The sequence below is a fragment of the Camelus dromedarius genome, chromosome 3 (assembly GCF_036321535.1).
Source record: "Camelus dromedarius isolate mCamDro1 chromosome 3, mCamDro1.pat, whole genome shotgun sequence".
Taxonomy (NCBI): Eukaryota; Metazoa; Chordata; class Mammalia; order Artiodactyla; family Camelidae; genus Camelus; species Camelus dromedarius.
Genome location: NC_087438.1, coordinates 20,960,020 through 20,966,077, shown reverse-complemented (window position 1 = coordinate 20,966,077; position 6,058 = coordinate 20,960,020). Strand labels below are relative to the sequence as shown.

Sequence of the window (6,058 nt, the reverse complement as noted above, 5' to 3'; positions counted from 1 at the left end):
TGATAATACGCCCATTCATCTTAATGTATTTTGTACTTCCACTTAAAGTATCTGTTACAAAACTTTTCCACTTTTCTCAGTTTTATATTCACTAATATTAATTCAACAGATGAATCCAACATGTTTATAAAGAAATCAGTTATCTAAAGTGATGTCTGTCTTCATTCTCTACTTCCTAACTCCTTCTTCCTACCCTCTAGCCTCAGGCCAAAAAGGATTTGCACTACTGCCAAAAAGTAATTTCTCCACTTAAGTTTTCAGTTTATAGCGCAACCTGAGTCCTGTACACTTCAGTTTTCATTCTCCTTTATAACTTTTAATTTCATCAAACAGGTAAATGATCAAGGAACACAGAGATAAGCACTTAACCCTGATGCTGTCATTTTATCTTTAAACTACATCCCTCCTTTTAAATGACTAATAACTAAGGATTTGTGTCTCTCAATCACCACCTTTCCATTCTCCTATTCTTTCCTAAACTCCTCCTATTTTTATTCTCAACTATGAAATACATCAGGAATTCACAAATCACAAAACAAATAGTTGTTTCCAAGCCCACATTTTCCTGGACTTCCTTGAAACCAGTTCTGCTTCTTTGGGTCCTTTGTTTTATTTCTCAGTCTTCACCTTTCTTTGCTCATTAATGAATGCAATGTGTGTATTTCCAATTGTCTATGGTTACTTGCATATGGGTGTATTTTCTTATTTTAACATAATATATCTGTATCTAAACTCATGATCATCAAATGATGTATACACATTGGCTTTTCTGTGTCTATCAATTACATAACTAAACAACAGGATCAAAGTTATTAAGTGACCTTTCCTTCCCATGTCACTTAAGACTTCTAAATGATATTCTTTCTTGCCTTTTAACCTTCCTCCAAAAGGTAATGCAGATATTTACCAAATTATAGTTCACAGAACTTAAATATCCATCACTTTAAGGTGACAGGAATAAGAATAGTGGTAAATTCTTAAAATTTCTGTTTTATCTTTAATATATTTATTTATGCTAACTAAAGACTTTATTTCAAATAAAAATTAGAAACAAAAAAATTGAGAGCTATTCCCCTGGGTGAGAAGGAATGAGAGCAAGAAATTTCCCACGGGTAGGCCTTGAGGAGTCACGATAATTCCCTTCCTGGTCCCTGAGCTGGACAACCTCAGCAAGTGCAGGGCCTTAGACCAGAGTTCACCTATCAAGGGTGCTTCAGGCTGGGGTCGGTCCTGGGAGTGGACAGAGTCAGGCGGCACGGGCAAAGGCCAACAACAGGTTCAAGCCCCAAGTATCAAGATCCTATATTGCCCCCATTCCTAGGACCCAGAACAGATTAAGAAGACAGCTAGCAGGTAGATATCCTCAGACTCTGGCCAGAAAAGGCCTCAGAGTCCCTCACCTTTATCACTTTGTTCTCTGGAGGACAGTGAGTCCTGGAGACTTTTAGGTGGTAGCACTGCCACAGCTGAGGGGTAGGGAAACCCCATCAAGTCCGGGCACTCACAGCTGATTCTCACATCTCCCCATCCTGGGAAGTTCTACATTAGCAGAGGCGGGTTACCTGCCTCAGGTTGTCCTGCATCTCGGAAACGGCCTTGTTGAAAGACGTGGTCCCTCCAGGGGAGCGGCCGCTCAGGGGCAGGCACATCGGCTCCAAAAGCGCCTCTCGCTGAAGAGGTGCTGGTGTCTCGGGAAGCAGCTGAGCAAAGCCCAGAGGGGTGTTTGTCCGTCGTGCCGTGGAGACCTTCCTCACAACCTCCAATGAAGGCACCGCCTGACTCAGGAACGCAAACACCCTCTATTCTTCTCAGGGAGGGTCCTGCTCTTTGTGCCGACGCCGCAGCGCCACGCTCCAGCCACGGAGAACTCGGAAGTGGACCGCGCAGGTGGACATGCGCACAGCTTCCACGCCGCGCAGCGTGCCCCGCCGCGCCTTAAAGGCGCCGGCGATGTCGCCCGGTGAACCCCGGGGTCGGCTTGGCCGGACACTGTGAGGAAGTGCGGCTGGCCTGGGTCAGCTGCAGGCTCTTCAGGTGCTGCCAGAAAATCCCGCGCCTTTGCTGCAGCGTGGGAAGGTCAAAGGAGACCTGTCGTTCGAGTGGGCCCGGCTTCAGCGGAGCGTTGTCCACAGTGTCGGCTCGGCTGGGCGACGCCGGGACGGCGACGACGTGGCTAAGGGTTGGTGGTGCCCATTCCACCCATTTCCACCTGGAGCCGGCTGGGCGTCTGCCCCTCCTCGGTGTTGGAGAAGCCGGACGTGGCGAGCGGTGGAGTGCTTCATGTTCTCCGCACGGATCTCAGCGCGGGGCTCTGCGCGGAAGCCGCCCTCCACAACCGGGCAGGTCCCTGCAGGAAGGGCACCAGGGCCTCCGCCACTGCCGCCTCTGCCCGCAGTGTCTCCGCAGGGCCAGGAGCGAACAACGGGCGCGCCCCTCTATCAGAACTCGGGCACTGAACTGGAGGAATGGCGCTCTCTGCTCTCCACAGAATCTTCGACTTACGGTTTGGCTTCGCCCCTTGAAGCTGCGTCCTTTTCCCATCTGTGTGCTGTCTTCAGCCGCGAAAGGAGCAATTTTAATCTGATTAAAAGCACTGAATCTTCCTTACCTTGCTGTCCTTCCAGCCAGAAGGAAGACATACCACAGGTGGTCAAACCCACTTCGGTCATCCTCAAGGCAGAGAGGAGAAGGCATTTCCAAAAAAGCCCTTACACTTATAGGAAATAGGGATCCTGACCTTGCCTGCTTTACTCAGCTCTTGTTTAGCTGTTGCAAGCTTATCTGAAATGTGTTGGTGTTTGCAACCTGCATTCCGTGTATCAGGGCCATCTGAGGCCCTCCGAACACCACGGTTCTGCGGTGCAGGTAAGCCGACACCACCTGACCCTCTGCATTCCACCCTCAGCCAGCATCTTTGCGCAAAGGCGGTCCAGGAAATGATATACCTCTTTTGGTGCTGAACGATTCCAGCAGGCTCATAAGGACAGCGATGACAAACAAGGTGAGCAGATGTTCCTGTTACAGTTCATCTTTCCTATCCTTGTGGTTTCTCTCCTCTTCCTCATCCTCAGGTATCCTCCCTGGATTTATCATTGTCCTTAGTCCTCTGCTTCGTACTTGAGGTGTTAAAACAGTAAGTACCACCTAGAAGTTTATAGAGTCTGATTGCATTCTGGACTAGCTGTTTTTTTCAACAACAATCCGCTGATCCCTTCAAAGGCAGGGGTTGGCAGCTGAAACTGCAAGCACCATAGGCTCGGCCTTCAGCCTGTATGAGGCTGGCCTGAGGTCTGTGGACAAAATTTAGCCACCTCCTCCTGGCCCAATGAAGAGACCTAGGTTCCCACCCAAGCCGGCCCTAAAGCCACCCAGAATCCAGCCCAAGCCCTGGCATAGGGACTTTATTTTCTTTCCTAGTTGAAGTGCTTTTTATTTTTAGATCAGTGAAAAACATTTAATATAAAACTGTTTTAAAAATGAAAATAATAATGAAAAAATAAAATCATGTTCAACATGATTCACTAGATTATGACAATCCAGTTAGAAGAGGTAAGAATAATTCTTGAGCTTGAAAAAAGGTCAAAAGAAATGACCTAATCTGAAAATCAAACACAGACTCAAACACAGAAGTAAAAAGTGAAAAAAGAGAGAGAGAGGAGGAAATAACAGTCTGTGACCTTTGTGATAGTATCAGTCTAACATATGTCTTTTAAATGCGGAATGAGAGGACTGAAAGAATGGGGCAGAAACACAATTGAAAAATTAACAACAGTAATTCTTAGAATTTGGGGAAAAGCATAAATTTATAGAGCAAAGAAGCTCAGTGAACTACTGAAAAGATAAGTAAAAAGAAAACCACATAGTCAAAGTACAGACAGCCAGAGGCTAAGGAAAAATCTTGAAATCACTACAGAAAAATGACACATTGCACATAGAGGAATAATGATATGAAGAACAGTCTCATTAAAAATGGTAGAGAGACAGGGAAATCAGGATATAGGCGAGGACATAGCCTTAAAAAATGAAAGTGAAAGGAACACATATATACAATAAGTGAGAAACTTAAATTATAACATAAAACTACATAATTAAGATAGTGTGCTATTGGGATGAAAATAGGAAAAAAATCAATGGAATAGACTAAAGAATTCAGCAATAGACAAACAAGTTTAATTTTTGGCAAAGGTGCTGAAGCATTTCAGTGGGGAGATAAAGTCTTTTAAGCAAATGATTGTGCAACAACTGGATACACATAAAGAATAATTAAACCTTAATTCCACCTCTAATAGCACACAAAAATATTAGATTGAGATGGAGCAAAACTTAAACATAAAAGTTACAATTCTAAAAGTTTGGGAAAAAGCAACAGTGCATTCTTTATGCAACCTGAGATAGGCAAAGATTTCTTAGAATATAGAAAGGAATAATAAGAAAGAGAAAACATGATAAACTTGACTTCATTAAAATCAGACTTTATCTAAATAGGAAAATTAATAAAATGCACAAGCAGTGTTTGTAACTGACAAAAGGCCTGTATAAAAAAATATGTAACATACTCTTACAACTCAACAATAAAGAGAATCTAACAAAAATGGGCAGAAAACTTGGATACTTCACAAATAAAGATGTACAAGTTTCCAATAAACATGAGGAAAAAGTTCAATGTTACTCATAAGGAAAACTTTAAAGTCAAATTTATATACATTCCCTAGAATGGCTAAACTTTAGAAATTTGTTAACACTAAATGTGTTACCAAGTCCAAACTTGTTCTGCTCGCCACATGACAGGCCAGTAAATCAGGAGATGAGATGCTGAGGCAAGGAGTAGTGGCTTGATTCGGAAAGCTGACAGACCGAGAAGATGGCAGACTAATGTCCTGGAGAACCATCTTCCCCAAGATGGAAATCAGGCTCTTTTTACACTAAAAAGGTGAGGGAGTATCCTTGGTTATTGCAAACTTCTTTGTGTAGGAATTCTTCGCTCTTGAAATCCTTGTTCTTGTGACAGGGTCAGATCATTGTGTCCCTGTTAACCTCCAACAAAACAAACCTTATTTTCTATTCTGCAACTTGTTATCTTTATATGAATGGAAAAGTGTTAATATCCTTAAAGGTCAGAGCCTTGCGAATAGGCTGTCCTGTATATTTCAGGCTATAGGCAACATTCTTTTACAAAAGGTGCAGAACCAGCAAGACTAAGCCTAGGAAACAGAGCACAGGGTTAGAGCTAAAGGAGCAGATCTAATATGGAGTCAGATTTGTTCTTTTCTATTACAAAATGTCGATCAGGATTCGGAACTCTCTCATACATTCTGTGAGAACATGAATAATACACCCTATTTTAAGAAAAGAAGTTTGGTCATCTATTATAAAGGCAATTATCTGACCCTGAAATTCTACACTAGGTATTTACCCATGATCAATGAAGTTCATGTCTACAAATAGTATTATGAAAGGATGTTCAGAGCTGCTTTATACAGGAATCAAAAACTAGAAGTGAACCTAGTGTCTATTCAAAGGAAAATGCATAAATATTTTGTGGTAAATTCATCTAACAGAAATGATACTCATCAATAAAAATAAACTAATAATACATATTAAAAAGTAGATGCATCTCATAAATGTTGGCAAATGAACCAACTACAAAATATTATATACTGTATGATTCTATTTATAATATTCTAGAACAAGCAAAACCAGCCATAATGGAAAAAAAAACACATAACATTGTTTCCCTCTGTAGAGGTGAAGGTATTGATGAAAAACAGTGACATGATAACTTTCTGAGGTGATGGAAATGTTCTGTCTTAGCAGTATATGCATTTGTCAGAACTCATTAAATTATACATTTAAGCTTTGCTCAATTCACTCTAAATTTTACTTCAAAGAAACAGAAAAGGAAGGCAACAAATATTTAACTCTAGTTAGTAGGTTTCTTTTTTGTTGTTGTTTAGTGGTATAGGTTACCAATTTTGAAACTATCTTCTGTGTTTGCTAAGCTTGAGCAAATGTGTAAATATATTGAGGTTAATGAAGACCAGACTTTTCACTGTTTTAA

General features: G+C 41.7%; 1 pseudogene; it reads right to left on the bottom strand.

Moving 5' to 3' along the window:
• Positions 1-2,298: 2,298 nt before the first annotated feature.
• LOC116149373 (paraplegin-like) lies at positions 2,299-4,889 on the bottom strand (annotated as a pseudogene).
• Positions 4,890-6,058: the final 1,169 nt, after the last annotated feature.